Below are 21,082 nucleotides of genomic sequence, written 5' to 3'. Positions count from 1 at the left end.
ACATCAAAACTTCATTTTCTGCATTCTGGTGAATTTTTCTGCAACAATGTATGCATTTTCTGTCTCAATTCATGGTGCAAATGTCTTGATTTATAATAGTTTTTTTGGGGTGGGTTGCACTGGCCAGTTTTGATTATTGGGGGGTTTGTAACACCCCCACCCCCCTGTAAATTACGCCTATGAATTCATCATTTATTTTATTATTTGCACCTGAGCTTTTCCTACTGCGACATGTCAAAATGTCTTGTGAAAAACAACACAGAACAGGAAATGCACACAAAAATATCCCCCACCTCCAAAGAAAAAGGGGAAGGGGCCTCAGACCTTCTAGTTCCGCCCATGTTAATCATTACTTGTTCCAGCTAGTAGGCTATTTGTGTAACTCGACTTTCTAAATAAACTCCCGTTAACAAGTATCCCAATTAAAGACAAATTGTAGACTTCCTAAACAGATGCTACAACTGAACCCCTCCAAATGAATCGGTCCCTCGCCTCCCCTCCTCCCTCTCCCCTTCGCCTCTTCCTCCTCCCCTCACTCCCAGTCGCTCCCCTCTGACTACACTGTACACACTCTCTTCCCTACCTCACACACACGGACGCCTGGACGCTGCAGCGTTTTTAAGAGTGTTTCCAGCCCTGGATAGGAGGGAGGAGGCAGGAGGAAGGAGATAATGTCCAAATCCTGACCGTTTAAAAAAAGAAACACTGAGAAATTAGAAATCGGATGGATCGGCGATCTGTTTGCGAGCGCTAAAACACGGTCAGATTGTCATTGCGGACATGGGTCGCAGCAGTACGGCACCTTTCGCTCAGCTCCTTGGGGAGTGTTTTCACTGTCAGTCCTTCAGCGCTGGAAATGGCGTTGTGATGCTGAGCATGGAAGACGCAGCGGAGGCGGATGCTAGGGAATAAAGAAGTATATGATCACCTGTGCTTTTCTTTGGGTTGGATATTTAGTAGCGGTGGACAGTACCATGGTGAATTACCAGAAATACATTACTGTTATGCAGCTGGCTCTGGGGGTGACCGCCTCAAACAAAGAACATTGTCTTCCACCCAGGAAGCGTATGTGGTGAGTATGACTCTTGTTGCGGATGATGATGATAATAATGATGATGATGATGATGATGCAGGTTGGGAGAAAAAAAGGGGGGTTGCGATGAGCCGAGCTGTCGCCTCCCACATCTCGTCAAAAGATGAGCGGGTCACCACGGTGCGCCCGCTCACTTTCCAAAATGACATAATATTCAGTTCAATCACTGCAGCCAGTCTGCACCATGTTGCCAGTATCACAAACCTACTGTGGTCGATACACATGCTGAGAGTTTGTGTGTGTGCGTGCGTGCGTGCGTGCGTGCGCGTGTGTGACACCTAGGCCAGTGGCCCTAGCAACGTCCTTCTTCTCCATCAGTTTGTAAAGTTGAATGCGTAGGGATGATGTCATAGCCTCATCATTGTTTCTTTGCCCCCCAACTTCATGTGCTTTAATGGACTGTATGGCCTTCACTGCACTGCTGCTGTCACTAGAAATATCATCATCAAGCTAACCATGTGGTAAACCATCACCCTTCCTCTCTCTTATCCCCACTGCTGTGTTGTAACTAATTAATAAAATGTAAAGCATGAAACATGATCTTCTCCTGTTTTTATTTCCTGTGCTGCAGCCAGGCCTCTGTACACCTCTCATTGTCATGTCTATTAAACATGTTCTACCCATCTGCTCTCAGCATGTGTGTTTGTGTCTTGTCTATCCACCTCTTTAGTGTCCTCATTACTCTGTGTGTCTGTATGCTACAGTTTATTGCAGTGACCACCTCTCATTGTCTCTATTTTTCCTGCGGCCTTGTTCATTTGTTTACTTTAAAACAGTCCTCCTTTCATTCCTTTCCTGACTGTAAGCAGATTGCTGCCGAGGCTGCAACGTGTGTGACATAGTATCCCTAATTACCACCGGATTACCATCTTGTTTGAAAGCGAAGACGGTTAATTAGGAGTCTCAATGGCACTCTGATAACAAGTGTCTCAGACAAACTCAAAATCTGTTGCACGGTGTGGATCATTTAACCACATAATGCAGTTACATTGGTGTGGCTCCAGTGTGTGAGAGGCTTTCCTATTATCATCATTTCTTTAAAGCCAACCTAAACCATTTCTGTGACTGAAGCAAGGACAAAACACAGATGCAGAAAATCTCTGAGCGTCATATTGTTTTGAAGAATATCATGATGAAAAGATTTACAGACACACAGCCACAACCTGAATTTCATAACATGTGAAATTACCTCCAAGTTTACATTTTACAAATAGTGTGTGTACAATTGGATGTTTTTACAGTTTGCAGTTATCAATTTTGTAATAAGGTGTTTATCTGTATTCAAACATTTACAAGAACATGTGTTATAAACTCTAAGAGGAGCGATGTCACCTAAGTCAAAGTGCTGCTGTAACCTCATCAGGGGTCAGATGCATATCACATGCAGCTTTTGTATCTCTTGGTCTCTTTGGCTAATCATATTGCTTAGTCATCCTCTTATTAGCCTAATTGCCCCCCCTAGGAGAAGATAAGGGATTTAACTGAGACAGAGGACTCCTTTCATGTTTCTTCTGTCATTGTTGTTTTGCTACTTACATCTCCATATTCAAGTAGATTTTGGAAGGAGCCCTTTTTGTTTCATCTACAGCAGTGCTCGTCAAAAGGCTAGTTATTTAATTCTTAGAGCAAGCTCTGACCTTCTTCAATTTCATTTTTTTTTTCAGTTAGAGTAACAAATCAGCAGCCCCAGCTTTTGTGAGATGGAGTGAAAATGCTGAGATCTTCATGCACCTCCAATAATCCATTAAAAACACTAACTGATTCATAATTGGTATTTTTGTTTCTGAACATTATATCATTACAGTATGTCATTCAAAGGACCATACCAGGGATTTTGCATGTTTCGCTTCATTTACTGCACGTGCATTTCGTAACAACCAACCATTTTGCAAATCATTTTGCTGCAGTTTGGATCTGTGTCAATGTCAAAATGTTTTTCTACCTTTCAAGCAGGTGTTGTTTTCCACTTTAAATTTGTGTTAGGGGTGTAATTTACAACACTGAATATCATGTCTGCAGTGTTGGTATGAGACTTTTTAAAGCATCTGCATTTAAACGTGAAAATCTTTGACAAAAAATTTAATTTTTTATTTATGTTTTATTTAACTAACTAGATTAGCTGTCTGCAGCAAATTGCAAGGGTCTGCTAATTTGTATTTGTGCTAATTCACTTATTTGCTTATTCTGTAATATCTTACAGAAACCATAATAATAATGATTTGCAGAATGTTTAGCTATAATGTAAAAGTCATGTAGTAAAGTAAAGTATACAGTACATCAATTGTAGATAAGGACATAAAACTGGAAAAAAAATAGGTATGCATCTCTTCTATAAACGTTAGTAGGAAAATCTCTTAATAATATGGCCTAAGAACTAATATTGTAATATAACATAAAGGCTTGTCAACTACAATGAGACAACAGCTGCAGTTTGCTTTATATCATATTTACCAATAATATTAACAAGTACAGAACAAGGCGATAGTTCAAAAACACATGAAACACAGAATCTGGAATTAATATTCATGGTAAACATTTATCCTCGTTGTCATCCTTAGCTTTATTATTGTCATTAATATCATCAGTAAAAGTAGTAGTAGTATTAGTAGTTCAAACAATAGTCCAAGTAATAGTTTAACCATAACAGTGGTAGTACTATTGAACTGCCTTCCTTGTGGCTCAAGCTGCCACACACCATTCACAGAATGTGTGTAAATTTAAGTCATAGTTATAGTTATTGTTATGCAGTGTCCTCATTTAATAGGCTTGTGTTTTTCTGTTTAGATATAGACCTCATAAAACATGCAATCTGTCCACCTGACTGAAATGCAGCTTAGTGATATTGTCCACTCAATAGCTTAACTTTGTCACCAAAATTGGTGAGTTTCAGTTAAAGGTACATGCATCATAAGCACTCGATGAATCCTGCAATAAGTATCCATCAAGTTTCTTTATAAGTATCAGATATAAAGCACAAAAAAGATTTAAGATTTATTGCAATTGAAAGCCATGGGTTGCATACTGATTCATATTTTAGTTGTAATTCATATTCTTACATAACAACGTTGTGAGAAACAAATGTCACTCATCTTCTCTATTGGTTTAACCTTTTTCCACAAATGATATGGATAACTTGATTAAAGTGGCCTTTTAGATAAATCCTGCTCTACACTCATTAACACTGTGTCCATACTCAGAAAAGTAAAAAACTAAATACTCCAGATAAACTCAGCTGAAGCTGAAGCTATTTGAAAATTAATCTATGGCAGTTATAAATGGCATAAGTAGTTTATAAAAAAGTAGTTTCTGGTTAAAGCTTCCAACAGTATTAGCAGGTTTCCTCTTTGACATCATTGTTGTAAATTGTGTTAAATTTAAAGAAATCTCATTGAGCTCTGGTATCTTGTGATCACCATAGATCATTATTTTTTACTTAATAAACAATTAATTGAGCAATAAAAGAATAGATTTATAACAATAATAATATATATGTTACCTCCATATATTTAATTATTGTGTTGCATTTGTCACCTTCATAGACTCCCTATCTAGGAATTGAAAAGGCGCTACACTGTATGTATTTGCTTTTAGAATATATTTCCGTCATTCACAAATACATTTAACATACAGATGTATGACAGGATCGCTGAAAGACAAATTTAAACAGAGGATACGCGGATACGCTTTATTGCATTTGAATACAACATTTAGGCATCTTGTTTTTAGGTTGCTCTTTACATAATTGCTGCGTTAATTCTGTGCCATATCTGGTCAAATGGTCAGAGCTGCTTCCTGTTCTGCTGATCTCTCAGCGTGTGGCGGTGAGATTACACACCGCCCTGCCCGAACACTTTTACACCATCCATCGAGCAGAGACCGTGTGTGCCATGTGCATCACATTCTCCCAAAATCAGAGTAGGAACAGCTCAGCTTGCATTTGAAAGAAAACTGAATAGCAGCAGCAGCAGTTCCCTAAATTAAGAATAGTCTTTGCAAACAGATGTTACTCTTGCCTGCAGTCTTTAAAACACATTCCCTTCTGCACACAGCCAAAGATTAGCATTAACCTGGCTTAATGAATTTTACACTCTGTTGCAAGCCTGCAGGGATATTACAACAAGTCTATTGTGTTTATGTAATGTTTTCTCTTATTTTTAACCTCCTAAAAAAAAAAAATGAAAAGCCGACAGCTAGTGTGGTTACAGTTAAATCTAATATTGTGTGTATTTTACAGTGTGTGTTTTATTGTGTCTGTGTGTGTCTACCAGACACTGGTCAGGATTGCTCTCCTCGTTAAGTGTTATATTAGTAGTGGGCAAGATGGGAGGAATGAAGCGTAACATTGCCTATTGACCTGCTGATTAAGCAGTAGCCGTTATTGCTCAAACTAATCATACCTGATGGCTCCTCCAGGCACACAGGCAACAGAGGGACGGCATCAAGTCCTGTGTGTGTCCCTTGTCCTTTCTTTGTAATAGCATCAGGCATCTGCTTGACCTTACCTTATCTGTGAATTGCATTATCACACTCTGGGTGGACGGTGGGGGCCATCAGGGGTCTTTGCATTGATCTTATTCCATTTTCTTTTGAAGTGGATTCTTTTTTTCCCACAGAGACTGCAAAAGACTCCAATACCGTCATCATATCAGGGTCAAGCAGACATTTATTGGGTTGTGAACTCGCCACACATCAAACACCTGCTAAAACAAAACAGCGAATAAAGGATCAAGGTTTCTATTTAGCACATTAATGATAAAAAATAATGATTTCCCAGTCTTTACACTGCTGTCTGAAATCAACAGAACAGAAAATTTAAAATCACACACTGCCCTTTCAATGATATTGTGCATATAGTAAGCTATTATAACAAGCTCAGTCAGAAAAAAGATACAGTAATTCAAAGTGTTTTGCATTTTGTTCTCTGCTTCACGGTTGCCCTAAAGGAATAAGTCGACATTTGGGAACATTCTTGCCTAATGTGTGTCTGTTAAATAAATACTGGAAACTAGGCTGGCTAGGCTGTCTCTGTCCAAAGGTAACAAAATTTGTTCACCAACAACACCTCTAAAGCTCACTAATTAACACATTATATCTTCTTTGTTTAATCCGTACATAAATCAAAGTTTAAAACTGACAAGTTGTGGTTTTACGGCGAGTTACTGTTGGAAATATTTCTTGGCTGGGATCAGTGACAACAATGATGACAAGATTCTCTCTGCACCAGGCCAAGAAATAGTCCAGCACATGGTTTTTGTACAAATTAAACAAACAAGGTATGGCATGTTCATTAGTCAGCTTTAGAGGTGCTGGTAGTTGGATTGTGTTACCTTTTCAGAGCCAGGCTAGCTGTTTCCTCATGTTTCCAGTCTTTGCGCTCAAACTAATCACGCATTTCATGTCTGTGAGCTTATATGAAGCTACTGCCTTCTATCTGTAGCTTCATATTTTTCCATCTTCTCATCTAACCCTTGGCAAGCAAGCAAATACATGTTTCCCAAAATGTCAAACTATTCCTTTAAGAGTATGTCCTATTTAATGAAATTGTGTCATAAAAAGTACAAGGGTAAATGGTTTTGACAATCCATAATATGTTTTGGGCTCATATGCCAAATGGCGTTCATCCACGTGTAGTTTAAAATGTACCTATTACCGTGATAAAGTGAAAAGGAGATGTTAACATTCACTCACAGTTTAATGTATTCTCTCAATCCTCAGGAGAAACACATTACACCTGCATATTTGATAGAGAAGAAGAATTCATCACAAAAGCAATATGAAATCGTTCACTGCACATCATATCTGAGTCGGCACAGTTGCTGGCACTATGTTACATTCTGCCTTTGTGCCCTGAAGTGTTTTGGCTGAAATCCATTTCAGAATCAACATCTAAGAAATGAGCCTCTGAATGGGCAGGACTGAACCGGGCCTGTGATACAGTCCAAGCTGCTTTTCTCATTAGTCATGTTTGCTGTATTGTTTATGAGAACAATCTGAGGTCGCTTGTAATTGACATGAACGTATCGCAGAATGCTTTTTACCTTGCATTTCCAGCCAGTAAGCACCTTACACCGCTTCAGGCAACTATTGACTTAATGCAGAGAGAAAGTAGAAGGTGATTTTCTCTTTCCTCCCAATTTTTGTTCATTCCTTTCTATCGTAATCACCCCTCGCTGAGTTTCCATACCTCGGGAGCTCCTCTGGGCCTGCTGCTGAGTTCGCTAATGGATATCTACTGTTCCTGAGCCGCACTGTGTAGACAGGATTTTTCCTCATTGAATATTGTGTTAGGTAAATCCTCATTAAGAGTGACTGTCCTCCATGGCACTTAGAGAAAGGACTGAAGAGAAGGAGGCAGTGACAATAGTACTAATTTGAGCTACACTGTACTGAACATTGCACATTAACAAGAAATAGCTTTTTCTATAATAAATGAAATACAAGGAGATGTTGTTTGGCCAGTCAGATATTAAGTGTACATTTATATAAAATCCAGAAAAGCAGATAATCCCTAATAATTGAAAATCTGGATCCAATGTATTTTTGGCATTTTTGCTAGAAACGATTAATCAAAATAGTTAATGATTATTTTTCTGTCAATTAATTGTTTTAGCTTTACTAACTAGTATAATGTAATAGATATAATAGTACCACTTTCTAATAGGGCACTTTTATTAAAAAAACGTTGTAACTAAAAGCTTTATACATGGTTAATAACTAATGTATTAACACTTTAAATACAGCAGTTATAAGCCATTTATAAGAATAACTTTTGGGTTGCCACAGGACACCTAGTATGTCTTTTTTAAATAGTGTTTAGTTAATCAGCTAATGGACCTGCAAATGGAAAAAACCTACAGATATTTAGACCAAAATCAAGTTAATAACATCTTGTTAACATGTATATCTTTAGGCTTGACAACACGTTAGAAAGTGTGAAATCCACAATCATTTATTCATAGATTACCAATATTTATAAGAGATAAACACCAGCCAGAGAGATTTTTCACAACCTGACCTTCTGAATGTCTTATAGCTGATGTAGAAAACATTAGTAATTGATTGTAAAACAGTTAGTTGCAACCTTTAAACCCTTTATAAAGGGTATGTTATTAGAAGGTGGTACCGATATAATGTATATGCTTAATGTTTAGGAGATAGATGTAGCTGGCCCCAAAAGGTAACCCTGATGTAGATGGATTGATAAACTAAATTCCCACTTCAGTTCAGCTTTATTCATCCCTACAGGGACAATTCATTTTGTGGCAAACACAGCACATTACAAAGCAATTAAGCAACAAACATGAGAAACACAAAGGAAATAAGAGGCGGAGAGTTTAATGTGGTCAGCAGGGTTCCAAGAGTGCTGCTTAAGTATGTCATTTGTGAAGGGTAAAACATTTCCTGAGAGTATTGGTGATAGGTCAGCCAAGTGTGCCTCCTCCCCACATCTCACCATGACCCAGCTACAGTCTGGCTGGTTGTGGCCCACAGAGCTGCACAGGCCCTCTGTGTTTAAAGCTGTAGTGCTTCCTTCCTGAGCTCCAACCAGCTCCCCTACAGGGCCTCTGTGACATTAAATCCAATTATAGATTTCTTTAAATGTCATTTTATCCAGCGGGGGACTGTGGCCTTTTAAAAGGAAAAACGTGACCACTGTGTTCTTCCTCCTCTTCTTCAGTCTTGCCCATGGCACTTTGTCCTGCTGTGATACAACCATGCTGGATGTGTTCTTACTTGCCCTGATGTAGAACTGTTGTTTTTCTTTGTCCTCCTCCTCCTGCTCCCTCCGTGCTGACCTCAGGATACACCCCAGCCCGACTGCTGGCTCCATCACAGCAGCATCCTCAGTGAGCACCATTCAGGGCAAACCATCACTCCGCCGTATCAAGGGCCGCATTCACAGGAGCAAGAGCCTGGACAGCATTGATCTCCTTGACTCCAATGTAAGTAAACTGTGTCAAAGGTTAAGCCAATGTGTTAATGAGCTGTACCACCAAACTACAGACACTGTAATGCATGACTAAAATGTACAGAACAAACACCATCCTGACATTAGATATATTTGGTTATAGTACTGACGATTACAAACATGTCCCTCAGGAATATGTTTCAGTAGTGAAGAAGTATTTTAGGACTTATGCAGGTATTGTGCAGGACAATGCATTTTAATGTCTCTGTGTTTGAGTAACTGAAATAAACTACGGACATTGTTTAAGTAAATCCAACCATACACCAAATCTAACACCAAAAAAGTTTGTACAAAGCAAGTTAGGATCTATTTGTCTTGGGTAAAAACATAAAAGCAGTGAGATACGCAGCACACAATGCTGCTTACACACAGGTGGCAAATAGTGGCACATTTCACAAATGATCATCCCTCGCAAATTGCAGATCATTTTGTAAGTCCTACAGGGCTTTTGCATTCTCATTGGCTGCAGGTATGGAGTTTGCTTTGATGAGTGACATTTGTCAAAATGTAAGCAATAGGAAAATTATATTGCAAATTGCAGCTTGCATGTTGCAAATTTGGTGAAACAGATTCACATTTACAGTTTAGACATGATGACAATGCTTTGTTTGAAGCAGTCTTGAAATGGTTTTGTTGCACCACACTCCACAAATATCAGTATATGTGTACAGTGTATGTTCCACATTTGGGGAAATATGAAGCAACAGCAAATTACATGTTGTGGTTGTTTAACGGATCACACAAATGAGATATAACGTGTTAGTTTGTGAGCTTGGGAGGTGCTGGTAGGTCGATTTTGTTACCTTTGGACAGAGCTGTTGGCCCCTGATTCCAGTCTTAAAGCTAAGCTAAGATAACTGGCTGCTGGCTGTAGCTTCATATTAACCCCACAAACATGAGGGGTGTTGATCTTTTCATAAAACGCTTGTGGTATTCTCAAATGCATTAAAAAGGTAACTGTTCAAGTTCAACATTCACTATATTGGTACTGTATTTAAGAGGACATTTTTTGCATCAAGGTTGCTATTTTATTGACACACACACACACACACACACACACACACACACACACACACACACATACATCTTTCATCCATAATCACATTCAGATATGAGGTGTCTTGATCCTTAAATAGCTCAATGCTTGAGGTGAAACTCTTTCTTGTCTTCATAGACACATTAAATGATGAATATCCTTTGCTGAGTGTTGTCAGAAACAAAAGGCATATCAATTCACAAAGCGTGTGAGCATGAGATCTGATGTGCATAAATCAAAGCAGACACAGTTGTAATACACACATGTACTTTGTTGTTTCCAGACAGAGCATGTGACTCCAGAGAATTATATTGTGTTGACAGCTCAGCTATTACCTGACTGTGAATTTAGCTCAAACGCTTCATGTCATTTACAGTAAGGCTGGATAGTAAGTTATTGATGGTCATGTAAGCTGTTGAGAACAGGAGAGTTTTTGAAGAAATATTTTACGACTGCTTTTGCTGATTAGAGCTACTTAAAACCATATTAAACTAGTATTTTATGTTTTAGGAAAAAAGTTTGAAATACCATTTAGTGTACCCAGAGGGTTTATCTTTACGTACCTCCTGTGTAAGTAACGACTCTCAGCTTAGTTGTTGCTGTGTGTCACAGAGCGTTGCGTCACTTTTTTTTTTTTTTTTAGGATACATTTTTTATTGTTTTTTATTTTTATTTTTAAACATACAGAACAGACAAACACAATTGAACAAGAACAACAACCCTCTCCCCCCCCACCCTCTGCGGTCTCGAGGAAAGAAAACAAACAAATAAACAAAAAACAAAAACAGGAATCAGGAATCCCACCTTGCCTAGTCCTCTACATCTTGTGATGTTGAGGTCATTAGGACTGATACTTTCTGCTGCGTTTTTCAATAGGTCTATAGTAGATGACTTGGCTTTGTTAATCCTTGCTGTAGAGAGCTCAAGCATAACTATGTCTAGAAAATACGCCAACCACTGTTTTATACAAAGCGAGTGGGGGGGGGAGCCAGCATTGAGCTTATCATTTTCTTCTTGCGGTTGATCCAGCTAGCCAAATTTTCTTCTGTCTCCCAAGTAGGTGTAATTTAGAGTCATCATTAAGTTAACAAAACAATCATGTCAGTAGGAATTAAATTTTTGACTTGACAATGGTGCTGATGTAAATTCAGAGGATCACCAAAGTTATTACAACTCATCCTGAGGGTGACATCAATGTCTGAATATAATTTCTTGGCAATAGTCGAGACACTCAAATCACTCAAAACCATAAATGTCAAACTCATGGTGGCACTAGAGGAAAAGTCAGGGGACCAAATGGGCACCATAAATATCTGTACCAATTTGTGTGCCAATCCATTTAGTAGATGTTTCTATTTTAGATATGTGAATATTTGGACCTGAAGAAAATTTAGGGAATCACCAAAGTCAGTAGTTTTTATCCTCTGGGTAACATGGATATCTGTATCAAAAGTAATGGCAATACATGTGTCTACTAGTTGTTGAGATGTAGTATTTCACAAAAATATCAACCTGCTGGTGGTAATCTGGAGGGGATCATCAAAGTCATTACTGCTGGAATCATCCTCTGGACACCGTTAAGTCTGTACAAAATGTCATGGAAATCCATCCAATAGTTGTTGAAATATTTCAGTCTGATCCAAAGTGGTGAACCAACTTACTGACAGACTGACATTGCCATCCCTATAACCATGCAATTAACAAGGCTACAAACTGTGAAAGTATTACAGCATGAGAATGTGCATTGTCTAAATCAAAAAATCTATAGCAAAAAACCTATATTTGAAAAGTTATTGCAACATAACCATTCAACTCCTGTCTATTGAACCGGACATTGGATGCTTTTAGGCTGTAATTGACAGATTAGTGGTGGCCTTGATTTTGAGCCATACACAGCAATCATAAGCCTTCATCTGAATGGAAAAGGCAGTGTAGTGTCACCATAGTCTAACATCCTTTCCTGCTCTGTAAGTCATATAGATAGCGATTTACCAAATCAATGTCATTTGTCTTTATGACATGCCACTCGGAGGATGCTTCGAACGGCTCAGGAGGCCACTATCTCACCAGAGACTGAGAGCCCAGTTAAAGGCTCCTGGCCATTCCACGATATATTTCTTTTGTACAGGCTGTGTGTGCACTAGAGGAAAACTTGCTGACTTGCTCAAAGTCGAATGCAGCTGATGGAAGTAACGGTCCGCCTTACAGTGAGTGATGAGACTGCAGGATCCTGAGCCGAGGAGCAGTTTCCATTGCATCCTACTAAAATGTCACAACAGACACAACACTGCCTCTGAGCTGTTGGGTGATCTGCAGTCGTTTTCTAACAGAATATCTATTGGCCATTTTAACAGAAAACTGAAGATATTAATCAACTGAGTGTATGAATTTAGGTCCATAACTATCATTGCCCATCAGCGTATAGCTAAATATTCAATAGTAGTTAAGACTTTGTTTATATTGATTGCTTCTTTTGATTGCTTTTCTCTCTTGATAGTCAGGGGAGGACTTTGGCACCTGGCCCACTCCCGCTGTCATTTGTGTTGGCAAGCATCGCACTTGTTCACAGAAAGCTTGAATCAGATTTTAGTGCTAAGGCTGCAGAAAGCACAACAGAGATGGAGAGAGGGGGAAAACTACAGTCTTTTATGCACCCATTGCCTTTGTGTAGAGCAGGAGTTTTTTTTTCTACGTCTATCAACGACACCTCATCAGCATTTCTTAATGTTTTAGGGAGATGCATTGGTCCATCTGTTATTCTAGTATTACACAAAATCTTATTCTCTTTATTATTTACACCACTAGTCTATCTAAACAGTTTGTGACTTTTCTCTTTTGTTCTAAAAAAGACAACCTGTGATTAATGATAAGAAATAGTAAACTGTTTGCAGGGGATTTGCCATCTCTATGTGAGTTATATGTGCGTCAATGCTGAGATGATTCTGAATATGCAGCTTATTCTTATGTGCATTATATTTCTTTATAAAAATGGGAAAAACATATTTGACATACACAGTGTGCATGCAGTGTGGATGCTAAACTGAGGTTGCTGTTTACTGTTTCATGTGTCTCGATTTGAGGAAAGATCTGTTTTTAATGCAGTATTTTTCCTGCCCTCTCAGCTGTTTTGGAAAATGTTAAAGGAATGTTTGCTGCAGAGGCTATAACCAGGTGAGTTGCAGAGAAGCTAAGATGGTATCAGCAGGAGCAGATGCAACTAAGCCAAGATGAACAGCGCAATTAAATTAATTACTCCCTAACAGATCAGGATCGGTCACCAACTGGGCCTTGAGCTTTGCCTTGGTCAAGTCCTAATCTCTTATTAAATCTGCTCACCCCATCCCACCTCTAAAATCCCATCCTTGGCTGCAGTGTGCCGTGGACAGAGGCACTCCCCCCTAACCACCACCAAAAAAAAAAAAAAAGATCCAGCGTAAGCATTTATTCGCTGCTCAGTCTTTGGAAAGTGCTGCAGATGCATTTACGGAGAGAGCAACTGCAGCTGAATTAACCAATCTGCATATTCAGGGCCTGTTAGAGGGAGATTGTTCCCGTGTGTTGAAGGCGTAGAGGTGCACAGTGGGAGCGGAGGGCTGGACCTGAGTGAGACACACCACAAGGGCTGTGGAAAGAGACAGAGGGAGGGAGGAGCAGAGCGTGGGGGGTGAGCACAGGAGATTTATCACGACTAACACTGTAGGAGGCCTTATTGGAAGGAGGGGGAAGGGGGGCTGTGATTGGGGCAGCTGCTGATTTTCTTTTAGGTAGGACAGGTCTGTTATGTAAAAACAGAGTTGAATGGATGATTTTTTTTCCTGTTCTTTAGGTGATAAGCCCTTGGGGATGGTTGGAGGTGATGGAGGGGGTTTGTATGTGACACTGAGGTGGAGCTGGCAGCATGTGTGATGCATGTGAAGGTTGCGTGTGTGATCCCACAGGCTGCGTGGAGGAGATGGCAGATGTTGGGTATGTTTCTGGAGGCTGTGACTCATGAGCAAGGCCTGCCTATGTGTCATCTGATGGGACATATGGCAGGTCATTGTAGGCACTCATGCACTGTGTGTATGTTTTACCATTATGAGACACATATTGTAGCAATATGTTGAATTTAGAGCCTCTGCAGCAGAAAAAATAGACACATTTGAAACTGGATAATTGCTATGTTTTTATATAATGTGTGATTATTAAGTGTGTTCCGTGGTTACTGTTCAGTTTTATATTATAACCATAAGTCAAGATGCCCTAAAATGGATTTCCTGTAGCTCTCAGTAACACAGTTGGATCAAAATACCCTCTTGTTCCTTTCTTAAAGAATGGGATGGGATTATAAACAGCAGGGACCTTGGTTGTCAGTGGAAGGTTTAAGAAAATGACTCATGTTTCTGAATTGTTTCTGTGGTCGGGCTCGTGTCCCTCATCTACAACAAATCATTTTGAAGAGAGAAGACTCAAACCCACATAAATCCCAACAGCTCTATTGACTTTCCCACATGATGTATGTTAGGAGAAGAGACCTGGGCAGGAAGCACCAGCAGCAGCAGAAGAGGATTAATGAAAATGTAACACTAAACTAACATCACATACAATATTTTCTGTTCCAAAAATACAGTCTATACCACAATAACAAGTTTTCATCATCATTTTGGCTTATCTTCAAGGAGGACTTGATGTCCATGTTATTGCCCCCATTTGAGCAATTGAGTGTGGGGTCAAGTGAAGGACAACCAGCAGGATGATGTAATGTTTGGAGGGATCAAGATGGTGGCCATGATGGGGAAGTCAAGCATGAAGAATGAAACACTAGAAGGTTGTCCCAAGACGAGTTAATCAATAGCAAGATTTGAGGCTCACGGTTGTGTTTGCTCTGCAGATTACATTGCCTGTTGATTGACTATAAGACGAACATGTACTGTTTTGTAGAGACGTTATTTTGTATGTAGAAAAATGAGATTTTACAGGCAGCAAATACGCTTTGGATTTACTTATGTTTATCTGCATGTGTCAAACACCAGTATAACATAATAGTCATGGACATATCTTCGTTAACGCCCTGAATATAAATGAATGTTAATTATTTATTAGGATTGCACCTACAAAATATTTGTATTACCTATTACAGTAATCTGATACTTTCTTGATTAATAGATTAATTGTTTATTCTATAAAATGTTAGAACATTGTGAAAGAAAATGCTAATTATTGTCCGACCAAAAGTTCAAAAACCAAACTTCAATTTAATTATATGAAACGAAAATGTTACTCAAACGATTTTATCGACTGATGGATAATTGAGACTTGTTGGATTAATTTACTTATTATTATTATCTTATTTTATTTGTTATCGGCAAAAATTCAGTGACTTTATGCTTCATTCACTGATAGTTGAAATAAAGCATGCACTGTAATGTATAAAAGCCTTTTATTAGTCTCAAATCACACAATACTGGTTCAAATCATGTGAGATTTAACATGTCACAACAGAGCTCTATTGCAACAAAATAAACACACAAACATATTAAATACAACATTTTTTTAATTCTCATTTCCTACATGAAGCCAAAATGTCTATTCCGTGTATGAGAATGAATGAAAGGAAGAAGTGTGCATAAGTGTCTGCTGTGTCAGTGGTGTGTGTGTGTGTGTGTGTGTGTGTGTGTGTGTGTGTGCGTGTCTGTGTGTGTGTGTGTGTGTGTGTGTGTGTGTGTGTATCACACAGCCTGCTGTGTTGCTGGACATGTAGGATGTGTGTTGATGCCCCGGGAGGCACCATATGCTGTTTAGACTCAGGAGCATCCCATCACAGCGGACCCGTGGGTGAACAACCCCGGCTCCTTCTTGTGTCTCCCTCCATCAGTTCACACCTGCATCATCAGCCAGCAGGGGTTGAAATCACACAGATCCACTTTTCACTGCACCGTAAAAAATTCTTCATATAGATTTCCTCTTGCAAGGCTGAGACAGTCATGCTCGACACAGATAAACAGTGTTCAGCCGAAGTCCTGCAGAGGGCAGAGTTTTACTACCTATATGTTCAGGAACACAGTCAAACATCCATGTTGCATGTGGAGAGTAGGGGTTGTATGTACAGTTGGAATGTTGGGTTTGGATGAATGTTTAGCTTTCACATGTGGTGATAGAAATGTTGTAGTTGCTAAAATAAATATGGGCAGTGCAGCCACTAGAATAGGAAGATATATTAGTAATGAGGACTCTTGATGCTCATGTGGTTGGTGAAGTCAAGCAGGAAATCATACAGTTTAACCTCCCTCTCACCTAATGTATTGCACAGGGGGCAACCTTGCACCTTTCCCTCTGTTAAAAGAAAAAATAATTGTGGTTTCTTATTTATGAATCTGTAGTTGTGATCAGATTAATTTCCAGTTGAATTGAGAAGCGGTTGTGATTTATAGCATTGTCTGGCTTCTTTCCGCAGTGCGGTAAATTACCCCTAGGTGATTTTTCTCCCTTTTTCTTCCCTGTCTCTGTTACCCCCGTCACCTGCCCTCCACAATGCCCCTTCAGTCTGGTCCAAAGGGAGTACCTGATCCCACACCACCAAGGCCTCTAATTGAATTACTCTCATTCTGAACGACGGTGCTCTCTTGGGAAAAACCTTAAATAGACAACTTCTTACTGTATGAATCCCAACTAATTTAAAATTCTGGTTGATGGAAAATAAAAAATACCGCCACTTCATTAATAATTTTACTGGTTGGTCACATCAGGGGTGGAGGCGATTCCACTCTGACTGTAAAATCATTTTATATCTTGCGTTTTTGAACAACATTTTAGGTTTTAGACAAGTGAGTCTCCCAGGGCTTATGTGAGAAGAGCTGCAGAGTATTTGTCGGTTAATTAACATAGATAATTAATCTGCCGTCACAGTTTCCAGCTGTCCGTGAAATCACAATAGGATTGATCAGGATCCTGCTGCTTTAAAAAGTTGTATTCACCTCAAGGAATTCAGCTTCATGTTTAGCACTGCAATCTATGATCTAGGCTAGTCTTCAAAAGCAAAATAATTCCTAACTTACCATTTTGCTGTTAAAGACCTGTCTCTCATACACGTATCCACATTAACTGATTGGAATTGTTCATCTTTATTAGCATTAGTGCTCCCCTCCTGGATAAACATACTTAGGCGATTGCTTCTTTGCAACTGTACATGATGCTGTAGTTTGATCCAGAGAGGATTTGGATGTCGGTGGCCTGTTGTCACATGATCTGCAGAGCCGGAGATGTGAGGTCATTTCATGTCACCTGATATGTCTGAGCTCTCAGCTGTTTGTGGGAAAATATGAGATGGAGATTATAGGTTCAATTTTTGGAATCTTGTAAAATATGTATTTCCTCCCTGTACATGGGTTCTGATTTTATTTTATCAATTGTATGCATCAGTAAATCCAGATTTGTGCTTTGTCAATCACATACTCTAGTGTCATATGGCATTTGTCTCCTTTTGTTATTGCCTCTAGCTCGACACCATTACTGTATGTCACTTTTCTTACCATTCCATAAAATATCTGCTTTTTAAAGTGGGAATGATTTGGATGTTGTAAACACCTTTCAGTAGACTGATATTTTTTTATTTGATGATTTATATTGATTTATTTATTTCATTGCAGCATTTCCACTGCAGCCAGTGCAACACGAAAAATTGTCAAACACGCATCTCCTGGCAGTTGGCAATCTAATTAAAACGAATATATAAACTACTAATTTCATTTGAACAAGGAAGCAAATCACAATGAACAAAATTAGTCCTCTACAAAATCTGTTGTTTAATTGCTTTAGTTGGCCGTTGCATAAAAGCTGAGTACACAAAAGCCCAAAGAGCAAAGTCAGCTGTATTATTATCTCTATATTCTAATGCAGAATGTCAATGTTATACTGAAGATGAAAGATGAGATATTTCTTCTTCTTTTGTAGGACAAGTGTTACAGTCACATACTGTAAAATCAGCTGCTAATATGCTGGACAGACATCAGGAGGCTGCAACCAAACTCTGTGTCATGCATGGTTCAGCTGCATTTTACTGCTATACATCCTCAACTCTGCTTCACCGAGGTCACACTTAATTCCTCTATGAAGCACCTTTTGATAAGTGTTTTTTTTCAACTGCTGACTTTACGAGACATCTCGTGCTCACCAGATCATGGACCATTGTCTCTTTTCTCAGCTCTAAATGTGCTACACCATGTAATCGTGAGGCATTATGACACCTTGTGTAAGGAATTTCTGTTCTGAACAAATGGGTTGGCTGTGTGGATGGATGTGTGCTGCTTTCTCATGCTAGAGGTCAATGATACTGACAGAGGACAATTCAGAAATACAAGCCTCTGTACAGTAGCCAGCTCACTCCATTATGAGATTATATTGATGTACTCCAATTTGTAAAAGCAAAGACTGGATAACAAGATAAGAAGCACGTTTTGAGTATCTTCTTGCAGCTTTGACAACACAACAGTGTCACATATTATCTATTCTCTCACACTGCTATTGGACAAAATGCATTTATTTTCCTCTGCTGCAGTGCTATGTTTAACGTCATGTCATATGATAGCTGCAGTCATTAAAGCTCATAGATAGCCACGCCAACCTTTGCTTGGTAGGCTGTTTTCCTGACCTGTGCAGCTGAGAGGTGACTCACTCACCGTCAGAGGCAGAGCACTCAAAAAGCCAACCTGCTGTGAATTTGTAATTTGCTTTTCCACTCGTGTGATTTGTTCCTGCAGTTATACTCTGGTTCGGATCCTGTCTGTGTGTGTAAATGTGCTGATGGGGGAGATGGACTACATCCTTGTGTTGCATGGCATTTGAAACTCCCTCTGTGCTGTTGGAGCAAGTGATGCAAACACTGTCGTAGCATTAACAGAGGGTATTTCAAGGGCTTCAAGAGAGATACATTAAGTAGCATAAGCTCACATCAGAGCCACGTTCATGCATTTCCAGAATGGTTTGGTAGCTGGATTCAGTTTTTCTGCTTTAATACTTTCACTAGTTTTAGCTGATAAATAAAGATCTAACCGTCATTCATGCTCAGTGACATACTATCCTGACATACTGCCAAAGGTTTGCATGTTATTGCTATCAATGGATATTGTAGAGGTGCAGGTCACAGATACATTTACTGTGTTGTGCAGTTTCCTTTTTCCTATATTTACGACTGCTATTAATCATATTTTGTTTTTCCACAGAATGTATATGACTGCTTATCTAATTCTTATGACCTTGTCAAACTCGCATTCTTCCATTCAAGATGCCCCCCGCCTCCCTCCCTCTCCTTCGGATCCTCCAATGGAATCTGCGGCAAGTCTCCCTACGTCAGCAACATTGCAGGACCTCTGTGCTCCTCCAGCATTACATTCAGCCCCTATCTTCTCCTGCGCTCATTAGTGCCAGAGGTAGAGGTGACAAGAACAGTCACACAATCTCAAAGTGATAAAATGCACAACAGAAGGTGCTGCAGAGAATTAGGTACTTCTGGAAAAGCCAGCACAAACAACTAAAGTGCATGCGATGGAGTCTTAAGAGTGGAGTTTGGTGCAGTGCACAATTTACATTCTACTGTATATTGATTAAATCTGTATACCCCATGGGAAGGAGTATTGAGCATCGTGACTGTAGGGTGGATTTTAGTTCTATCCTCTGCATTTTAAATGGCTTTATGCAGCATGTCATTACTACTTAAGTAGCCTACCTCAGCTTTCCCTGTAAAGAGTTTAAGTTTGCGGTAGTTAAAAGTGATATCCAAATAGATTTTTTATACTGTTCTTCCCATTCAAAAAAATATAACATCAAAGTGAAATATCTTCCACATTAAGGGCCTCTAATCTTCATCCTCAGCAGCATATTTTGCAGAAAGCTATCATTTTATAGCTGTTTTTCCTGATTATGGAGATGAACACGCACACACACACACACACAGAGAGAGAGAGAGAGAGAGAGAGAGAGAGAGAGAGAGAGAGAGAGAGAGAGAGAGAGAGAGAGAGAGAGAGAGAGAGAAACATGAAGAATAAACCATCTTGTCCTTTGTTTCAAAGGATGCCTAGTCAATTAAACCTTGGTATTTAAAATTTCATTTGTCATATTATGACGTGCATAGCATGAGAAAGTTTTTAAGTTTCTCATATAATTTTCTTTTGGCATATAGATAATATGCATCTGTATGTGAAGTTCAGGGTGTACAGGTATTAACATTAACATGATATCTACTGTATCTTGCTGTTGAATGTTTACATACCAGGTATAAAAAACCCTATTGTATACTTTGTCAAAAAGATTTAAAAGTATCTTGGAAAGTCTTGGTTAATAGTACTGCAGTATTGCTCAGCACCTGGTTAAAATGTATTGTGCAAACAAAGCTAAAACTATAATATAAAGAACAATTGTAAACACCCCTCTCTTAAGGTGCATGAGGGCAATGTAGCTTCACTCTTCACGACAAACATAGCTCTCAATAGTTCCCTCATCCAATAATTAATTAGCTCTGTGTTTGATCCGAATGCTTGTTAAAAGCTGTTTAAAGATCAAATATAACCCATACGTCACATGCAGCAAAGGCAAACCTTATGCATTGCGTGCACAAAGGTCTGTTAGGCCTTCTGCAGTCTACCTGTAAATACTGCACTGCTGATGCAATAGCGAAATCATATTACCTGTTTTTTATTTATTTATCTCAAACAATCAACATACTTTAAAAGAGAAAAAGGAAAAATCAAATAAACACATAGATAAAACACAATTATATACAAATTAATCCAATTCCGAGTATGAGTTTGAGAAGGAGCAGGCAGAAGCATAATGCTTATAAAATCCAGCCCCTACTTTTACAATATCACATTATTGCAGAAAAAAAAAAACAGCTATGCTTATACAGCATACTAAAATTGTAAGTCACAATAACTTACAATAATACAACTGTATACACTGTGTGTACATACCCATTAATATATTCAGGTCACTTTTCTGTAATGGTCAAGTA

Source organism: Perca flavescens, chromosome 8, assembly GCF_004354835.1.
Source record: "Perca flavescens isolate YP-PL-M2 chromosome 8, PFLA_1.0, whole genome shotgun sequence".
Lineage (NCBI taxonomy): Eukaryota > Metazoa > Chordata > Actinopteri > Perciformes > Percidae > Perca > Perca flavescens.
The sequence above is the reverse complement of the archived record's forward strand: the minus strand, read 5'-3'. Positions refer to the sequence as shown.